The 21,399-nt window shown below is 42.0% G+C and overlaps 1 long non-coding RNA gene across 1 annotated transcript in view; it reads left to right on the forward strand.

Annotated features, from left to right (window-relative positions):
• The first annotated feature begins 716 nt into the window (after positions 1–716).
• Positions 717–21,399, forward strand: part of LOC146542947 (uncharacterized) — a 55,942-nt gene continuing 35,259 nt past the window's right edge. The window contains exons 1-2 of the long non-coding RNA XR_014887760.1: positions 717–4,798; positions 12,063–12,198. This is a non-coding gene — a long non-coding RNA (uncharacterized LOC146542947). The remainder of the gene's footprint in view (positions 4,799–12,062; positions 12,199–21,399) is intronic.

Raw genomic sequence — 21,399 nt, forward strand, 5'->3', positions numbered from 1 at the left:
ATTTAAGTGTGGGAGAAAGCCAAATTCATTGTAACTGTAAACATGTTTTTTTGATGTGAGCCAGATTTGAGCACCCATATACTTTGGGCAAATTTGAATGAATCTGAACTTTGCAACCAGTTTGTGCCTCAGTGCTGTGTCAAACAAAAACCTAAACTTGGGAAGTGAATACTGCAGCTCAGTTGGTTCAGATAATCATCCTCTGAGCAAACCTCCCAAACTCGTCCCGTTGGGAGTTACAGTTAATTAAATTAAGATTTCACTCCTCTTCAGCGATATCTTCATCTCTGGGTAGAGCCTTGGGCAAAGTTGAAAGTGAAACTTGCTTCCTGTGCTTCAAGGCAGCTTTGTCTAAAACTGACTCCAGAATCAAAAGCGCCGTGCGCAGCTATTAACGCGCCCTCACCGCAAGCTGCTCTGCCAGCATTTCTGAATATGGTTCCTACAGGTAACCCGGGGTGCTTTCATCTTGTCTGAATTGTAAAAGAAGGCATTGGGGTTTATTAAAGAGTTTGTGTTGCTAACGTGTCATACATCATGCCATTAATTAAGAGAAATTCTTTTTTCCCCAGTTGGGTGGCTGCATAATGCTGCCAGCATGTATACATTATCCATCTCTCCCCACCCTGGCCTAACCCAGATGCTGCATGACTGATTGTACCCCAGAGAAGCTCCAGCCTCTTCAGGTAATTCAATTGCTGAGTCTCCAAAACCAATGAATTAAAAAAAAAAAACAAAAACAAAAAAACAACCTCTGCACTGGGCTCTGCTCCCCTTGTAATTAGTAGCAGAGCAGGGAACGAAGTGGGGTGTGGCGGGTCCATGTGTTCCCAATCACAGCCCACACAATGAAAATGTTTTCTTTCTGGGACAATCTGAAGAAACCTCACGGGGATTTGGGGCTTTTATATATATGTGTATGTAATAATAATAATTATCCTCATTAGAAAGCTAACTCCAAAGCTCGGCAGTGTGCTTTAGGAGTTGGTGGGAGAGCTGGCTAGTGCACAAGGCACTGACAGCCCACGCTGGACCTCTCGCAGTGCTTGGGGTGCTCGGGGCAGAGCCTTTGGGGATGGGCGCAGCCCATCCATGGTCCTTTCGTTTTCTAGCTGTGTGCAGCGTGTGAAAAATGGTTGCTTTTAAACCATTTTTCCATCCTGCTTCGATCACAGGGTTTCATTTACCCAGGGTGGTCAGAGGAGCAGCACACAGGCACCCAGTTCAGCGTGCAGCCCCTGTAGAGCCCTGGGGACCAGGGCTCTCCATTGTGGGACCCGGGCTGTTATTGTACAGAGGGTAGCAATATTCTCCCTTGGACTGAGCCCCAGGGTATAATTAGAGCTGTTCAGGAATTTTGTCATTAAAAGTTTTTTGGTTGGAAAATGCTAGTTCTTTGAGGAAGGGAAAAAAAAAAGCTTTTTCAGAGTTAAGGGGAAAAATTTCTCATGTCGAAGTAGGACAAACTGTGGAATAACCACCAGCCTTCGGTAAAAGAAATGTGTGCAAGTCCCAGCTCCAGCAGAAGTGAAGATTACTTACATATAAAAACTAGCACAGTAAAATAGGAGTGAATGATTCTGTGCTCACCCAGTGCATTGAAAACTGCAAAGCAAGGCTTTCAGCAAGATCCTCCCTGTGTAAGCAAGGAGTCTATTGTCAGCCTGTTTCCCAGTTCTCAGGAAACAGAACCAGACTTAAGGACTTGCTGTGTGGCAAGTGAGAGTGCTTTTTGAAAAGTGATGTTGAAAACTCGTGCAGGGAGGGACAGCCCTTCCCCATGTGCCCTCACCACAGGGACTGCACTGCTGGCAAAGGCAGAGCTGTTGTCAGTGGGAGAACCAAAGCTCTCCAGTCGCAGACAGACTGGGATACCAAAGCCATCCAGCAAACAATTAATAACAGCCTGGTGCTGTCATTGTGTTGCTAACTCAGTTTCTGCACATTAACACGAATCCCACACACCACTAACTAACAATAACAGTTCACTCCATCATGGAGATAGAACTCCTCCGCTGGAGGTGGGACGCCTGACCTAATAAGCCACTAGCCTACATACTGCAAATAATAGCTCACAGGCGAGCATCACTCTGTACCCAGCACTCATCACAGTGATCTAATCCTGCCTGAATGTGGCACTCCCAGGAGGTGCTCTGTAATGGGTGCTGCAGGTATCCTCCAGAAACTTTATTCCCTAGGTCACAACATGTCCTGGGCTGCATGAGAAGAAAGGTGCTGGGAAAGCTGCTTGGAAGACAAATGAGTTTTCCAAACTCTGTATTTATAGGAGATTAAAAAAAATAACCAGGGTAGGCAGTCATGCAGCAGACATCACTATGTTTGCTGAGCTCACTCCCTGATCTATACGTGAAGAGAAGACTTTTCTCTCATGAAGACTTTTGCTGCTGGTGAAGGACTCTGTGATATTACACATTGCATCCTCAATGAAATCTAGCCAGATCCTTTGACCTTAATGAATTCTCAGATTTGGAGGAGTTCTGGAAGAAATTTGGATTTCTGGAAGAAATCTGAAGTGAGACTTTTCAGCATTTCAATACAGAAAGCTTTGTTTCTTATTTGAAGGTGATTTTATCATTTGGAACATGAAGAGTGTTTTTTAGATAGGAAATAAGTCAAATGCTGAAATAGTAATTTTCTGAATTTCTCTATTGACTGAATATCATCGTTATATTATTTGCAGCTAATATTGCTATGTGATTTTTTTAGGTAAGTTTTTAAAATAGAAACATCTGTTGAGATTAATGTTTCAGAAATGTCAAGGTCTTGCGTGAAATCTTTAACCTCTTCTTTCAGGTATCATTTGCTCAAATGGCATTTACTGTTCTTTTTATGTTTGGCTGAGTTTCACATTCTAAGATTTTTATTTTGCATAAAAAAACTCAATTTTAGAAATTCATGAGGTGGCCACCGAGGACTTGTGCTACTGGCACACATTGCTAGGTGTTGCAGATCCAAGAAATCAAACAGGAAATCTACTCCTAGAACTTCAGTTTCAAGGAAGGTCCAGAAATTGGAAGAGAGGGAGCAGATCTCTGAGTCGGTATTGCATTTGCTGTCACAGGGGATGGGAAATGAACTTGGGACTTAGGGCCAGATTATCACAGACAGCAGTAGGTGGAAAGATGAGAGTACCAAGGCACAAAGAAGAAGGAATGAAACAAGTGTTGTTCTTCTGTTGATTTGAGTTTGTGTCAGCGCTGTCCAAGGAGACTGGGAGGCTGGGCTAATTCACTGGGAGGTCAAACAGCAATGCTTGCTATGGTGTTTGTTATTTTTAACTCCTAAATTCTGCTTATTGGAAACTCACTTAGAATTATGAAGTAGAGGAGGCCAGTTTATATGGACTAAATTTTAGCATAAGCTTCTGTGTACAGGAAGTGTCACCTCTAAGCAAAAATCCCAAGTGTGTGAATTCTTCATATTTGCCAGTGTGTCCACCGTGCATCAAAACCAAATTGTAATTCATTCCCCAGTACCTGCTAAGTGTGCACAGAGCTAGTATGACTTTTTTGCAATAAATCCTTAATGTTTGGTTTAATCTGTCATTTTAAAATTTGGGAAAAAAAATCATCCAAGCTGTAATTTGACAGACATAAAAAATGAGGCATATCATGCACACAATGATATTTTCAGAAGCGTATATGCATTTGACTGCCCTATTTTGTGAGGTCTTCTGCAGGAAGGTCTTTGCAGATGGCCAGATTTGCAGTGAATAGATGCTCTGGGAACATATTAGCTGCTATTGAGCATGTGGATTTGGTGCACTTCTTGTGTGCACTATTAACCACTCCAAAATTTTGATGACAAAGGGATCATTATGTTTCCGAAAATGTTTACTGTATAAATATTGTCCTTTCTGGTTCAGCAGTGTATTATTCTCATTCCTTTTGTATGGCCATAAAACTACCCCTGTTCTTGCTTTTCCAAACTGGTGTAACTGGCATGCAGAATGCAACAGCTGGTTAACTCTGCAATGATCCAAGAGCAGCAAAAGACAAGGAGTGCAGAGGGGGCTGCCTTCTTCTGCCAAGTGTAAAACTAAGCAGCTGCTTTATATTTTCACATGAACAAAAATGTTTTGTTAACTGCTTCTCTGCCATAGGCGGTGCGATGTGCTTACAGTGGGGTATGGCTGTGGACTATGAGGTTACTGGGCATCAACAGGCTTAGTGAGGCTCCTTTTTTTCCAAGCAGTTGCCAATAACATCCAGGACGAGTGCTTCCATCACAGCAGGAATGCTTGTAGGACAGTATTCAAAGGACTTTATTTTCTCTTTAGTGCATGAAGTATGCCCATATGTGCAAAAAAGATAAAAAAAACAACCTTAAAAGAACATTCTTAAGACTGCAAATGCTCAAAAGCTGGGAAATGCCACTGGAGAAATATGGTTTCTGCTCATCTTTAATTATATATATAATAATAGACTCATAAAAGGATATGGGTGGAATAGACCTTAATATGTCAACTAATTCTCCCCAACTCAAGCAGAATTGGCTCTATCATCTAACAGTTGTCAAACCTGTCTTTCAATATCTGAAGTCCTAAGATTATTTTTTTTCAAAAGTGTGGCTTTTGGGATCCTGGGGAGGTTGCATTAAACGTTTCCAGAACAGAAGATCTTCATCTTATTATACAAATGAAAAGGTGGATGAGGAAACTACTGTTAATTAAAAGAAAAGTGAGATTTCTTTTTTTAGAATCAGAGTATCTGAAGTGAGACTGAGAAGAAAGCGTTTTGCCAGCCGAAGGATATACAGCCTGGAGAACTGTCTAGAGGTATGAATTACAGAGGGCAGAAATTGAGCCCAATGTTATGTATTTGCATCTTCCTTTTTTTTCCCTACTTTGCTGGTGAGTGGGTGCTGTGGAAAAGGTAACTAAGAAGAGGCCAATCAAGAGGCTTAAGATGATGGGTGTGATGTGCACTTACGTGTAAATAAAAGAGATTATGTATAGAAAGTCATCTCAGAAAGAGGATCTGGAGCAGGTGAAAAAGATGCACTGCAAATATTCATGGTCCAGGCTCTAGCTAGAAAGTGGGGGGTAGGTTCATGAGACTGAGGTGCCAGAAACCACTCCAACACCAGTCAAGGTGGGAGCATGGTAGAACTGCTTACGTGCTGGTGATTGCTCTCCTTAACAGCTGGAAAACTGGGAGAGAAGTCCCTGGTGGGACACAGCACTGAAGCCTTGAAGTGTGGAGCACAAGCCTATGGCCACTGTACTCACGAAATGCAGCACTGAATTAGATGGGTATCCCACCTAATTGGGCTGTGAAATGCATCGTGTGTAGCTTAGAGTGGGCTTGGTGCTGACAGCAAGCTGTGCAAAACTAGGAGGTTGCAGATGGGGGAGGAAAGGTGTGTTTAGGATGTAATCTGAAGAGATGGGACAGCCTTCAGCCCTGGGGGCATGCAGCAGGGAACCTGCCTTCTAAGAGCATGAAACCCCAGTTTTCAAGCTAAGCATTTATCTCCAAACTTTCCTGTGCACAATCTGATGTGCAGAGCAAGGCTTGCTGAATTGCAAAGACAAGGCAATTAGAGAGTAATCTAAATGCGGTGCTAAATGCTTGCGCTTTATATTCCATTTTTTCGTAGCTCTCTGTTTAAAGTCGAGTTTAACTTGCCAAACAACCTTTTCCTACTTATAAGACTTTCTGTTTTGAAGGATGGAGGAGGAGTGAAGCTGGGGGAGACTGACAAAAATATTGAGCGATTTCTGGGAAGACAGTGGATGTCTTCGTAGAGATAGCAGTGTCTCGTGGAGCATCTACCCAAGGATGTGTTCAGGGAAAGCAGGGGATGGAGTGCATTGGCAGCCAGACTGGAATGGGTCAGTGTAGGGGCTGGCAAGGCCCAGTGCCAAGTCTGGGAAGTGATGCCTCTTGGCAGGCATACAGCAGGAGTAAAAAAGGCAGATAGTGGAGGAGTGAGCTGGGAGGACCACAGCTCCGCATTGGTGCCCGGTGAGTGGTCTGCGGGTGAGACTTCTGCCAAGAGCAGCAGGGAGGGCACCGCTGTGCTAGGGCTGCAAAGCACTTGCTTACAACATAGTCTTGAAAAAAACAAATTCCAGAAGAAAGTAGTTTTACTTCTGTAATGTGAAGTAAAAGAGCAGCTCCTCTGCTTACTCTGTCGTATTCCTCTCTTCCTTTATATTAGATGTGGAGATGTGAATGAACAAGAGCCCTGATCACAAAAAAAATGGAAGCTCTGGGTAGTGTGATTTCCAGAGGTTGGTACAAGTGCTTCTGTTGAACACTGTGAGATCCAAGTGCTTCAGTTGAACACTGTGAGATCCACGTGTTCAAACACACCAGTTCTGGTTCATTCAGTTCTCATGGCTCCGAGGAAGAAGATGCTTTCGCATCTCCTGATACACCAGAACTGAGAATGTTACCATTTTGAGAAAAACAGTAAAGCACGTGCTTCACTTTACTCACACTGAAACACTGTACCACGTACCTAACATGAAGCACTAACTGAGCAGTGCCAAACAGGGAGCATGGCTTGGGATAAACGTAAATAACTGGCTTTGAAGCACTGGTGGATCTTCATACGCTTCTTAGAACTTGGCTCTCAGGTGGCAACTCCAAGCATCTCCCACAGCAGAAGGGACTTATCACTTTCAAATGAAGTTCTGGCTCAAATATGGTATATAGTTTATCTTTCAGAGCATCATTTGTGCTTGAAACAGCCTTCTAGACATCTGGAGCTGTGAATACTCAGTGTAGATATGTCTCAATTGTGTATCACTAGCTTATTTTGTGACATGGCTTCAGGAAAAAGCAGGGAAATTGTATTGAAATGTACATTTTTTATAAAACAAATTTTAGTTTTAAGAAAAGCTTGATAAATAATGAGTTGAATCTCCTTCAGCCATTATTTACTGGACATTTTTAGAGATTATCTATTTATTTATTGCCCTCTGAGACCACTAGAGAGGAAGGAAAATGAAGTTAGTCCATCATATCCCTGGATAAAGAGAGATGCAAACTCTTAATAAAGTATCGATGGCACCCCAAGGGGACAGAGGGAGATTTGCATCGCAGTGGCCCAGCTGACAGACCATATAAGTTACGGCAGCAGCAGCGAGGTCCTGTCAGAGACAGGAGCAAGATGAGAGAAGAGGGAGCAAAACATGATTTGTACTGGCATGCAGCGAACAAGCTAATCTGTGTAAAAATGAATACATGAAATTAAAAGGATTAATGGGACAAGTTAGTGCAGGGTAACAGGGAAAGTCCCCTGTCTAGGTATTTCTGCCAGGTTCCACCCAGGCAGGTTATTTTTTTTTTTTTCTTTAAACCTTCTTTCTTTTGTTAGTGAAATTTCATCTGCAGAGCGCCTCGTGAGCAACATGCAGTTCCTCTTCCTCAGCTCTACCTGGACGAGTCCTTTGAGCTTTAAACATTTACTTTTATTTAAAAAGTCACGTCTGTTTTCACAAAAGCCTGAGATGTTGGCGTGGTCCAATGAAAGCTAATGGCATGCTGGCCATCGGAAATCATCCAGCAAGTTCATTTGCATTGACTGCTCCTCTTAACCTTGCGCTGTAAATCACTGGTAAATAGCAATGCCATGCACCCTGGGCTGGCTGCTGTTCAGAACTGTGAAGAATCATTTCTGCTTCTGCCACGAAAGCCTTTGGAATCACTTGTGATAAAAGTGCAGAGATGTAAGGTTTTACTATTTAAATCACAAAGCGATGTCTAATATTTTTCTACGCTAGTGTTTTGCTCCAGAGAGGTCTGTTTTGAGCCTATTCCCTCTCACTTCTGAAGTTAAACAAAGCTGTGTATATGTAACCAGCATTTGCTCCATTAGGTGGTGAGGGTTTTTAGTTTTGTTTTTCAGTTTTTTGGTTTTTTTACTACTGTACCTGGTTTTCAGCTCACAAAAGGCAATCACAAGATGACATTTTATGCAACAGAAGGCTGACTAATTGAGGGAAAGGAATGATATTTGAGAATGAAAAACAAAGCTGTGACATGTAAAATTGCATATAAAGTGTTTGATTCTTTTTTTTTTCTTCATAAAATTCTCACCAAGTGAACTCCAGATGTCAGCATTTAAACACTGTCAGGTATTACTTGTACTACGGTGGCATCTATACAGGTGTTGCTCACACCTAACCTGAGGGGCATGGTGTGCACTGAAATGCTTGTGGTTTAGGTAGACAAGTCAGAAAAAAACTGAAGATCAGGATATGATAGCACTATCTTAGTTTAGTTTCTTTCTCCCTTGAAAAGTAATCACAACTGGTTGCAGATAACTTAATCAGATTTTAAGATGATGTGGAGATTGGTGCCATGGTTCCATTGGTGGTATTCAGTCCAGAATTAATTATTTCTATGTGGAGCTGTAATAGTTCAGGTTACTTCACTGTGAAGGGTGAGGTGGCTTCTCTGCTCATTTGGGAAGGAGGCAGCTTGAAAGTATTCCTGCTAGCCTGGCTTTGACAGGCATGTTTGACCTTTTCGTGGAGGCTTTTGCATCTGCTTTCCCTCGTTTTTCATTTGTCTTGTTCTAGAAGAAAACTTGAGTCAGTTTTTGAGGTTTTACTACAATTTTTGTCTTCAGAACAAAGCAGTTAGTACCTACTAATGGGGATTTATTTGTTGCATCTAACAGCTTGAGGATTTCTAAGTCATTCCCTGTATTATCATAGAATGGTTGGAGTTGGAAGGAACCTTTAAAATTATCTAGTTCCAGCTCCCCTACTATAGGCAGAGACACCTTCCTCTAGACCAGGTTCCTCCAAGTCCCATCCAGCCTAGCCTTCCTGGTTATTCCTGGAATCTTGTTCCAGGATGCTTTATCATAAAACGTTGAATGGATCCATTGGATCCATGATCCACTCTAGCTTTTCTCTACATGCCCATACATCCTGGTGGGAGCACTCAGTAGCAATTCCTTACACATCACTGTTGGAAAATGGGAACCAGCACTAATCCTTCACCTTTGTCAGAAGAGAATGCTTTGTCTGAATGCAAAAATACGCTTATATGTCTAGTGAGTAAGCAAACATAGCAAATATTAACGCAAGAGCCTTTCTGCTGAGGAGAATTAAGCCTAAGTGAGGCTTGGCCAAAAGGGTAATGAGAGTCAGAGCTGGAAGAAAAAAAGAGTTATACTTCACAAATAATGTTTTGCTTAGGTTGTTGAAGTGTGGTCAAGGGAATGAAAAAAGGAGACAGGGCTGTTGCTGGGAGTTTTGCTGCGATAGGGCACGTGTGTGTAGGAACATCTGGTACGTTTGGTCCTAACACTCCAGGCCTTTTACCAGTTCCTGCCCAGGACTGCTGAAGTAAACCAGGTGTAAGTGGTTTGTGCAGAACAGCCAAAACCACATCTTACTCTCCAAAACCGTGTCTTGAACATGAAGGCTTTGTTCTCTAGGGCTGGAGCTCCTCTTTCCCCACTGGTAGTCCGTGGAAGTGTTTACAGAGGCCAGCAGCCCAAAGGAATTGAATTTGGGATCTTGAAAGCTTCGGCCTTCACAAAATAAACCTTCAAAGGAGATTCAAAAACTATCAGCAACAGAATACTTTCTATTCTCATCCATGGCAGCCCCCTGCATTCCTGTCTGATGTTTATTTAACAATTTAAAAAATAAATCCATTGCTTTGAGCTCGGGGAATTAATTTTTTTTAAAGGTCTGTGGGGTCTTTTTTCCATGCACACTTCCCATAATATTCTATATTTTCTTTTTCCTTTTGTTACTTTACTTCAACCATCATTTACTCTCACTGACAATTACAGCTCTTGCTGTCTCCTGTTGGTTATAGGATAGGTGAGGTGAGGAAATGGTGATGACAAAAGGTCCTGTACTCCTCCTCTGTCTTTACCTGAGGGGTCCAAGTTGGTTCCTCCTTTCTACGTGGGAGGTTTGGCTTAAAATAGATCCAAAAATGCTGTATTTTGAAATATCTGCACTTAACACTGTTCTGCTGTGTCTGTTCCTTGTGCTGTTAGCACTGAAATTAACGTCAGCCTCACAAAGAGTGTAGTCAGGAGGCCGTTTAAGTTGCACACACACACACACACACACACACACACAAAAAAAAAAAAAAAGAAACCCAAATCCCCAGGATCTACTTAATTGTGCCAAAAACTGGACAAACACCAGAGCTAATTTGAACTACTTGCTCCAAATTACTGTTGTGAGTTTAGTTCCTTGCTTGATTACTGTGTAGTTCAGAAGTCAAACCAAATACATGAAGCAGACCTACAATTTTAGAAAAAAAAGAAAAAAAAAAAAAAACGATTTTTCACTGCATCCAAGTAGCTGGATTTGGTTATTATTGCCTGATGAGACTAATTGCCAGTATCACATAATGTGTTTCTGTTCCCTTCTTGTGTGGCTGAATGAGAGGAAAAATGGAAAACCCAAATGCAATTTAAAGTGAACAAAAAATCCATAGTGAAATTCTTTTTCATATTTTTAAAGGGAGTTCAAACCCTTCTTTCTAACTGTATCTCCTGCTTAACAAATTATATTAGTTCTGCTGTAGGTATTCTCTCTCTCTCTCTCTCGTTTTGTTTTGTTTTATGGTGAATACATAATAGAAAGGCCCTTGCCTCACCCAAGTTTCTTCCATTCTCATGAATGCTTATGGGAGTTGTAAACATCGCACCAAAGCACCTTAAAAGGGGAAGCCAAGGTAGAAATACCACCAATTCCTGTATTATCTGGCTGGATTTCATGTTCAAATACCAGTCAGGATGCACTGGAGATGTTTCTCAGCAGCAACTCAACTACATGAAAAAGATGAATGAAGTCTTTGGCCATCATAATCTTCAGGGCTTAACCTGCTTTTCTCATTCAACAATGACAGGCTGTTCATCATGTGTTAATAATCTAGCTCTGAGCATAAGATAGGCAGGATTTCAACCTGCAGCAGTCCTAGCAGGGAAAGCTTCTTTAGCTGGGAGCATCTTCTGCTGTTTTTCAGTGCAGACACTGCTGCCTTTGCTGAGGCAGACGGCTGCGCTGGAAGACAAAGCAATGGTGAAGGGCTACTTCTTATTCTCAACAACCAAATGTAGATAATTATTTGAAGGAAATGATGTCCAATGGGTCAGCTGATAGGAGACAAGTAGCTCTTGAAGTATTAATCCACAAGGACATGTGAGGATGCATCAAGAGCTTAACAGCCATCCCTGTGAGCAGAGCAGTGTGGTGCTGCTGGAGGTCCCAATGCATCACACAGGGCAGCTGATTCTTGAACCAGTTCAGCATGCCATTGCTTGTGCAAAACACGTGTCCAGCCACCAGACTTGCATAAATTGGCTCTAAATAGTTAATTAAATGCATTTGTACCCCACCACCTGATTTGCATACGGAATTGTCAAAACAGTGTGCTAAGATTAGACACAATGTACTCTCTGAACACAATTGTGCGACTGAAACACTCTGAAAATCTGGCGCATTGAGTTAAATTTTCACATTGTGCCTTCTTGTGTAATAACAATAATCTCCTCTGCCTTGGAGTATAATCGCAATAAAGAGCTTTTTGTGATTCATTCAGTGTTTATTCACTCAGTAAACAGCCCTTTATTGCTTTTTATACTACAAAGCAAATGAGATTATTGCTTAAATTGTCCGGTAGCAACTAGCTTCTGTCCTCTGGCTTGCTTGTTCAGTTTGTTTTTGTGTTGTGGTTTTGGAAAAGAAAACTTGTTTAAAATTAGCTCCCCAATAAATCACAGTAACAATGAAGTGAGAGTTTCTGCACTGTGACAGATTTGTAGCTTTTTATGTTTGTAATGATGATGATATGTTTTCTAGCTTATTTATTCCCTTCTGCCTTTATTCTCCTGAACTCTGAAGACTGTTGCAGTGAAGAAAGCCCTAAGATGCTGAATTTTGGGAAGGGAGAACCTCTTCTCTAGTTCTTACCCTACTCTGCTCCTAAAAGGTTCAGCCATTTTCTTCACTTGTCCCATCATAAGACTGATGATGTTATCATCTCCTTTGGAAAGTGCCCCAAGGTCTTTGGATGGCTAGAAATAAATATTTTCACTATTCACAGAATCTCTCGATGGTTCCCAAGAGCAGCTGTTTTTAACATACCATTGCCCCATGAAGTTGTACAGTGAAGGAACTCTGCAGGCCTCAAATCAGAAAGGCTGAGAACACCATAGTGGTCATCAAATGGAGAACAACAGGTGAGCTGTAGCCAACGTTTGTTCATACACTCCTTCCCTGAGCATGAAATGAAGCAGCCTACTATTAGTCCTCACTCTAAGGCTACATGGTATCTTCACCATAAGGACAGGAAAGACTATTTCTCTTGTTCAGGCAGTAGTGCATAAATGGCACTTCTTATTTCAGTCTTGCCAGCATTCAGATGTTAGCAAAGCATTTCACTGATAATTATTGATTTTCTGTATTTATAGAAAGCTAGAACCTAGTACAATTCAATATTCAGGAGATGCCAATTTTCTATGAATACCTGAGAATTACTTGGTCATTTTCCATTTCTGTAATTGCTTCTGTATTGCTGGGGCGTGAATTGCATTCTTTAAAATCAACCTAGAAATGGAACATGAACGAGGAATCTGAGACTGAATTTCTATCTACTTACTGAAGCCAGGTATGCTCTTTTCAATGTGGGCACTTCCAATATTGCTTAATGTCAAAGTTCACTTACACCTAGTGTCAGCTTCCACACTCAAACAGATACCTTAAATTAATCAAGAATCACAAATTGGGGCTTTCAACTTGTTAAATACATAATTGGTCCTGTGTCTTCTCTAATGGACTATTCTCTACAGAAATCTTTGCTGTTATCTAGTCTGAAAACTTTTTGAGTTACCAGATTTCTCCTTCAAGTAATATTTTTTCCTATATTTAGCTCTTCTTATCTTCTTCTGTGTTATATTCAGTTGTCTTAAGAGTTTTTATGCTAATTTAGGCAATGACACGGTTCTTGAAGACAGTAAGTTGAGTCCCAGCTCTATTCAAGGCAAAACTTCAGCTCCTGAATGAGGTGGTATTTCCCCGGTGCCTTGATATTGGAATATCATTCAACATCCCTGACCCAAAGGACCTAGTTATGCCTTGTCTAGTGCTGAGGGATAAGTCTCATGTGAGCTACCACCTTCTGCATGCCCACCTTTGCTTACAGTGCTAACTAACCAGCTAGAGGGCATGCTGCAGGCGTTGAGTTCATTGTTGTGTGGTCATTGGGATATCTCCCAGTGCTTGAAAGATAAATCAAGGTCAGGAGTACCATAATTTTACAGTTCGACAGCAAAGCTTCCAGAGGTTCCTCTTTGGGAGCTACAGTGTAAAAGCTGTTGTGGACCTGGGCAAAGCATCTTTAAACAAGTTCATACTGGTATATATTAAAGTGGGGATTTTCAGAGCCTGTACTGGCAGTGAAGCAGTGTCCTCTCTTTCCCTCTGAGATTCCTGTCAGTTTCTGGCCCTGGTTCCTTTATGAATGTGACATGTTTGGTTTCAGTGGATAGGAATATATATTTTCATATTCTTCATAGTTTCCGTGCATACAAAACTTGATAAGTGCACAGCTTCATCTATGATTAGTTTTTTGTTTCAAAGGATAACAGTGACTCTAAGAAGCATATTTTCATGTGGTAACCAGAAAATGTTTCCATTTAATGATTGGACAGTGTACTTTCCTTTATCAAACCTGCTCTGAAAATGTTTATTGTTTTAAGAATGCATTCTCAAAGGAGACTTGTTGCCTTATCTCCATATGATTTTAAAGAGGCTCTGCTCTGGTTCACAAAAGCTTTCAGATTGCAAGATGAAGCATGTGGTTTGTTAGAATAAGGTGAGGAAACATGGGCTGATGGCCAGCATGCCAAACAGGAACTTAAGAGAATTTTCTTCACTTACCAGCCCTGGCTCTGGGTTTTGGGATGCCCTTGAGCATGTCACTTCACCTCCACATGTGTTCTGCTCATTTCACCTTGTGGGCTGGAACTTCTGATCTCTTCTGACTGCACTCCTACGTTCACAGCTCTGTCTCTCCTAGGGCTTGCAGGGTGCCCAGCACGATGAGGGTGCACAGACCCAGCTGTCACGAGAAATATTAATTAATCACTGCTCCCAAACAGAGCTCTGCACAGATGCTCTCTGTGGGCCCTCAGTGCAGCCTTGGAGCCGCTGAAGATGCACTGTTTTTTTGTGAACACGGCCCGTGGATATGATTAAAAGAACCGCCTCAAATCATCCCAACTTTCTCACTATTAAACATCAGCCATCAGCTACAGCTCCTTCGCTTTTTGATTTTCTTTTCTTCTTCTTTTTTTTTTTTTTGAACCTGGCAGCCTCAGTCAATAAGCCATAAGCGCCTAGCTAAGAAGAACTGCTGTCATCAGACAAAAAGGCCTCCAAGTCCACATCCCTAACAACCTATTTTAATAACAAGAGCAATAACGGGATTTATTATGCATGCGGCTTTCTGCAATCATTTCTGAAGAGAAAATTAGTTTGAAGCCTTGGGCGACAGTTGAACTCTCAGAGGCGCCTAAAATAAAATAAGGAGGAGGGGGCGAGAGGGTGCCGAAAAAAATAATAACTGGGGAAAAAAGTGTGGTGGGAAAAGTTGCTGGAGCAAGGATGCCAGTAAACTTTACCTGCGAGTTGCTCTTGTCCTCTGGAGGGAGGAAGAAAAGTGAAGGGGAATAAAAGAGGAAGGAGGACAAGGCTGCTGGTGGCAGGAGGTAAAGATCTGAAGCAGGAACAAATCCAGCATGCATATGATGCACTGTGTAGGAGGAGGAGCCACCAAAAATTGCCTCGTTTCCCAGTCAGAACCAGCTGCACCTTGAAACTGAGGTTCAGGTCCTGGCTGCAAGAGCAAATGCCAGACCCTGCAGGCTGCTGTGGGAGAAGAGTGTCCTGAGGGACCAGCAATATCGTCAGTGCCCCAAGTGAATCACAGAGAGAGAGTGACTTTTGGGAACAGGAGTAGGATAGTAGGATTCTAACCCAGAGTGGTTAGAGTCTCTGGCTGGCTGGGTTCCTCACAGATGTGCTAGATTTCTGCCCCAATCCAGGCCCCATCTGGGCCCATGGCACTACTCCCTCCTCAGTGGCCCCATGGAATGCAAAGGGGTTTGGAGGGCTGGAGGTGATCTGTGTTTGGTGTCTGGGATGGTCTGAGATACAGCCTGAAAGCCAGAAATTACTTCACCAGCCTGTTGCTGGGAGCTGCCACACAAGGAATGAGGGTCGCATGTAATCCAGCTCTGCATAGGATGACAGAGATTTGGGGAAATCATGGGACAAAGCTGGCTTAGGCCTGCTTTGAACATGATTTCCCTCCTGTGGAGTGAACCTCACCAATGGCCGACCCAGGGCCAGGTGCCACTGAACTGTCCTCTTCTTCTCCATCCTCTCCCCACCTCGAGTGAATTTGCTTCCCCTGTCCTTGACCAAGGCAAAATCAAGGAGAGGGCTATGCTTGTTTATGTGTGCGTCCATTGAAAAAAGACAAGGCCAATGGCTTTTCTGTATGTCTGATTGAGTGCGGTCTTTAATTCTTTGGGATTTTAACATTTTTTTTCCTTCCTGATGCAGTATATGAACCTAACTGTTGGAAGTGCTGTGGGCCCAGCTGATTGAGACCAATAATCTCAAACCTGCTATTAGATGCTCCCTGCTTTTGGGGCTCTGGTTTGAGGACACATTGCTTTACTTCAGCTCTGCAGTTCAAGACCGCCCCTTTAGAAATGCGAGGGGTGGCCAAAGAAAATAACATGTGGTTATTGTTCAAAAAGTCATCGTACCAGAAAAGTATATGATCGCTTAAAGGCAGCATCAGAGAGCAGGGTCTTCTGCTGGCTTCATCCAGGGCCTTGGCTAACCATGTAATTCCATAGTGATATTTATGGCCTGTATATAAAAAAGAAAATGGTCTGAAATCCTGTGGCTGTTTGGTACCCATGTCTTTAATGTCTAACTGCTTATTCATTCTAAAAAGTGGGATTTAATAAGACAGTTATTCTATGTTATTTAAATACCAATTGATTATTAAAAACAGTTATTTATAACTACAAATTATAAAGTACGTGGGGAAGCGCAGCCAATCAAATCAGCAGCTTGCCTGATGAATATCCTTTCCTAACCCCATCATTTTATATATAGAAAGGAGGTTGACTTATGCAGCGGGAATAAAACTAACTTAACTGCCTTTCTGGGTCATTTCTTTCTTTGATGAATACTTCTAACTCCCCTTAATGGTAATAGGACCTTTGCTTTCCAACTGAGCAGAAAATAAACAGACCTCACTGTAGGGGCTCTATTGCCTTTTGGGGGGCTCTGAACAAGGTTAAGCAGAGGCAGATAAAAAGGCTTCTGCTTTAATAAAGCACGCCTAAAATATTCCTGCATAAGATCCTCTTTCTCTCTTTCTTGACCAATGCTGCCCAGAGGGTCCTGCTGTCTGCCCAAGAGGTGGTGCCTCTTTGGGATGACAGCAAAGTCAAACAAACAAAAAAACCGGCAAGTCAGAACTCATTTTGTGGTGGCAGAGTCCCACTCCTTGGACCAGAAGGCTTGTCTGTTTAAGACTGTATCTTCTTTAGACATTTTTTTTCTTCACATCATTCTTTAAAGATTTTTGTGTCATGTAATCCTGGACTTCTTCGGTGGCATCCCCATCTGAAAGAATAAAGACATATTGAAAGCTTGAAGAAAGGAGTAATGGTCACCTTACCCTTCTGTCTCCCTCTCCCACCCCCCTTTTTTTTTTTTTTTTTTTTCCCCTGGGTAGATTATATGATTGATGAAAGCTAGGAAAAAAAAAAAAACAAAAAACAAACAAAAAAAACCCAACCAGGTAGTCCTTTCCTGACTCCTTTTCCAAATGTAAAATGCAGCTGCTGTTGCAGGTACAGGTTCTACTGCTCCAGCAAGCTTTCATGGCACAGCCAGCCTAACTTGAAGCCAAAAGAGAGAAAATCTGATACAGTACTTATATATCTTTTTAGGGAAATTAACCCAAAACAAAGTGGTAGCTGAAAAGAAGACAATGAGAAAGGGGAGTGAGAACTTGTTCTTTTAAAATACAAATCCTGTTAAGGTAGGCTCACAGATAAATGACAAACACTTGGAAATCCTATATCCTGGTATGGCTTTATGAATTAGCTGTGCAAAGGAAATGGCTTGCTTTTCCTTTGCGAGTCTCATTAACGTCTGCAGGTTACACACTGAGGTGTCATATCACCAGCAGATATCAATCAGCACAACTCCCCTGAAATCAGTGTAACTACATCAATTTACACAAGATCCATGTCCAGGAAAAACAGAAACATCCCAGGGTGATGTATTAAAGTCAAGGAAAGCAGCAGACCTTCCTGCACCAAAGTGCTTTTATTTTCACAGGTCTCTCATTTAAACTTAATGTTCTTTTAACCGAGGTTCTCTTTAAATTTAATGATGTTATTTGATAAAAGGTGTTTTGATTCACTGTTACAGAATATTGGCAATTACCAGATGTGGTGATTCATCTCTGTTTGATTGTATCTTTTTTTCCCTTTTAGTGTAGTGGAAAAAAATTCCTAAACAAAAGCTTTAAGAAGATCTTCATTACATTTTAATATCATTCTTGATTTAGTTGAAGCAAAATACTTCTGTTTATAAATTAACTTAGGTTAGTTCCACTGAAGAAACTCTTTGTTTTGCCACATGAGAACAAATACTTTGAAATTGAATTTTCTATGGGTTGAAGCCCTGCTGTTACTGAACTGAATGCTATAAAACTGACTCGGAGCAAAAGCAACAGTGGGCCAAGCCTTGCAGTTTTTATGGAAACCTCTGTATGCCTCCAAGTATTTCTAAGCCACCCATTCACACCAGCATCTGAGATGAATCATTTATTATGAATACATTGGCTGATAGATCTCCTTTTCTCTGCCTAGAGTTAGTGAAAAAAAAAAAAAAAAATAATGAAAATCTTGTGCTAACAAATTTCACTCTCCAAGTTGTTATTCTTTGTGAAGTATAATATGAAGTTGGTAAGATGATAGATCATTAATGTATTTGCCTGACTGTGTCACTGCACAGAACCACGGAAGTGCCACAGGGAATGCTTTAGAACAGGAGGGGTGCTCACAGCAGGGGACCCCCAGGCCATTACAGGTCACTGCAGGTCTTTTTTTTTTTTTTTTTTTTGGAGCAAAATGAGCCATGCTATCTTGGTCCAAACTCTGCTCTGTTCGTTAACTCAGGGTTTGCCCTTGTAGTGAGCCTAACTGGTTGCTTTTATCCTCATTTTGCTGAGAGCAGAAGGTGTAAGAACATGCTGGCTGCACATCATGCCAGTTATGTGGCAGCTTTAGCAGATCCCCAGAAAAAGCCAGAGGTACTAGGAAGCAGAGCCTTCGTTTCAGTGAGGTTGTTGCTTCTTTAAGTCCCAACGTGGGTCAGGGTCTGAGTTGGGTTTGGACCTTGACCAAGCCCCTAAATCTAGCTGGGCTGAACTTCAGCAGTGCTGGAAGAGAGCAGGATTTAGAGCTGGATTTTATCACTCTGGTTTAACTTCAGGCTTGCATGTGAAGAAGGGTCTGTGCTGATTTATGTTGCTTTGGCTTGAGCCTCAGCGCTGTGTTGCAAGACCTCTGCACAGACGCACTGTGCAAAGCCAGCTGACGTTCCAGCCAGTTTGCAGCCCAGGGAAGCCACCGGACTGCCAGAGCACACATTCACAGCTGCACTTCTGGACAACTATCACACACTTAAATACCATTTACACTCTTCAATGGCATCACAGTGACATCCGGTACAGTAACTCTGGAGGATTATGTGAAGTGAAGAGTGAAATAACTTCACCAAAAGGCAAACACTGAAGTGTTCCCTTTTGTGTATTGAACATTCCTGTAGGCTCTGTACTTGCTCTTTTCAGACAATGCTTTCTTGGCTGGTTGGATTATTGTATATCACCTCTCTAACCTGCTGTATTAATTTCCATTGACTGTGAAAAGAACTTGTCAAATAAGGAGGGAAGAGAAGGGGGGGGGGAGTCTTTTAATCCATAAGGCACAGTTCTTAAAAGCACCTTGTTGTGTAGTAGCTGCACACAAGTGAAGAATTTGTCAAGAATACAGGGCTGCTGCTAATTGTCTGAATAAATTACAGCTTTGGAGCCTGAAAGCCACAAATCATGTCATTGCAGCACTAAGCCATTGCTTTATGGAATTGGGCTTTTACAACCTGGAAAAAACTTTTCAGAAGGCTTCCCTGTGGGAGAAATTAGACTGTGTGTGTGTGTGTGTGTGTGTGTGTCTGTGTGTCTGTGTGTGTGTTGTGTGCAGGTGTAGCATGGGTGGTGAACAGGGTTGGCTCTGTAGTCTCCCGGCTGCTGTCTGACATGAGAGCTCCCAGTCTGCTCATGTTTTACGCTGACACCAGCCAACATACCACACGTGGAGTAGCAAGTCCGTGGGTGAAGCTAGTGAAGGTGCAAGAGAAATGAACAGGATTAAGAGAAAACCTTTGGCTGCAGGGGGGTGGTAAGTTCAGCAGTACAGACCCCTGCTCCTTCCTCCTTGGACCATAAGGGCAAGCCAGCCTTAAAAGAAAACACTCTATAATGAAGCACAGATTCACTTTGCTTCAGAGGACTTGCACAAAGCGCTATTGATGATTTATCCTTTAAGATAACTATTTTTTCACAAACACAAAACAGCAGACACTTGTTACCCTTGTAGTCCTGTCACTTGCCCATTTTTTCTACCTGCTTTAGCTGTGTATAAAGAAAACAGGATGTTTTGTCGTCGTTGTTGTGTTTCATTCTGAAGTACTTGGTTTAGGACTGTGGGCTGAGTCTTGCTCTCACTGCTGTCATTTGCAAGGCTCCTACTGAGTTCAGCAGTCTTTGGATGGAGGCGAGTCCATGTCAGTAATCCAGTGAGGCACAATCTTTAAAAGAGAGTTTAGCTCTGTGTAGAGAATGGCACTTCAAGATAATTCCCAGTTCATACTATGAACTAGACAATAAAGTGGAAAGTGCTCACTGGAATTTCCTTAAGGCAACCTGAAGCTGTGCTCAGGCTCTCTCTGACTTTATTAGCAGTGTTTGGCAAAGTACTTCAGGCTTCTTTGCAGACCACAGTAATTGGTTACCAGACATTAGAGGACAAGCTGCCTGATAAAATTCAGAGTCTGTAGCGAGGCAGACAGGCACGATAACACAGCAATAAATCACAGCTGTTAGGGTATATTCCTGAGACGGCTGGCAGAGAGGTTCCAATCAGAAGTCACCAAGAACCTGTAGCTCCATGTCATACTCCCCTGCATGGTCAAATATCTCCCTGGATCCTCTCCAGGTGTTGGATCAGACACAGCAGAGGCCCACTCTAAAGGGAAGGTAACTGCAGCTGAAATACCAGACAGGGGATGTGCTCAGCCTTGTTCTTTGGAGGCTATACTTGTATACTCTTCAGGAGATTTAGTTCCTAGACCAAGTGTGTTGCACAAATAATTAGTTGCAAGTCCTGGTAACTGCCTGGGATCTGTACCACCCAAAAATGAAACACCACTGATTCAGAATGTTTCTAAAAAGATCAGAAAAAAAACTGGTGAAAAACGTCTCAGTGCCATTGATGGCTCCAAATCCCTCAACATCTGCTTGGGACAAGCAGCCTGGGGACAGCAGTGCTTTGCACCAATAGGAGAACAGCTGTTTTTTCACCCCTACAAACCTCTTCCCTACTTTAGCAATATCCATAGGCAGGCTAGTCCATGTGCTAAAGGTAAGGAATAAAAACAAAGCCTTTCTTCCACCAAAACTACAGTAAATCTTTAAAGTGTAACCATCTGTTGAGTCATTTATCTCTTGACTCAGACGTGTCCTCTTTTTCACTGCTATCCAGAGCTTCCACAAACCACAATTTTATCACTGTTCTGCCACCCAATTGAATGAATTGATTTAATCTGTCACAGTCTTCCTACATACTCTCTACTTTTTCAGTGCAGAAGAAAGAGCTGAGTGTCACATAGTCTTGTGCCTGTCCCTGCTTACAAGCACATTAGGAAGCTCAGAGCAGACCCTGGAGATCCCAGGTGCCAATGCCTTGGTTCACTTTTATCACTGGAATTACAGGATGAGTACAACCCAGCCTCTAATGATGCCAGTATTGACTAATGTTCTGCATTTGGGATTTACCTGAAAGTGCGTGGTAGTCTTTACAATCTTTTGTGTGTTTTATTTGGTGTTCAGTATTTTCTTGATGGATTTCATCACAGTTGTAACACAAGGTATGATAGAGAAGTAGGTGTAACTGTAAACTTAAAGGTAAAATATATCAATGGCTACATTTCTTTACAAAAGTATAAACAAGAAATTCTTTTTTTTTTTTTTTTTAATATCCACAGTTAAAGTGCAAGGAATT

This window comes from Meleagris gallopavo, chromosome 22 (genome assembly GCF_905368555.1).
Source record: "Meleagris gallopavo chromosome 22, MGAL_WU_HG_1.1, whole genome shotgun sequence".
In the NCBI taxonomy this organism is placed as follows: Eukaryota; Metazoa; Chordata; class Aves; order Galliformes; family Phasianidae; genus Meleagris; species Meleagris gallopavo.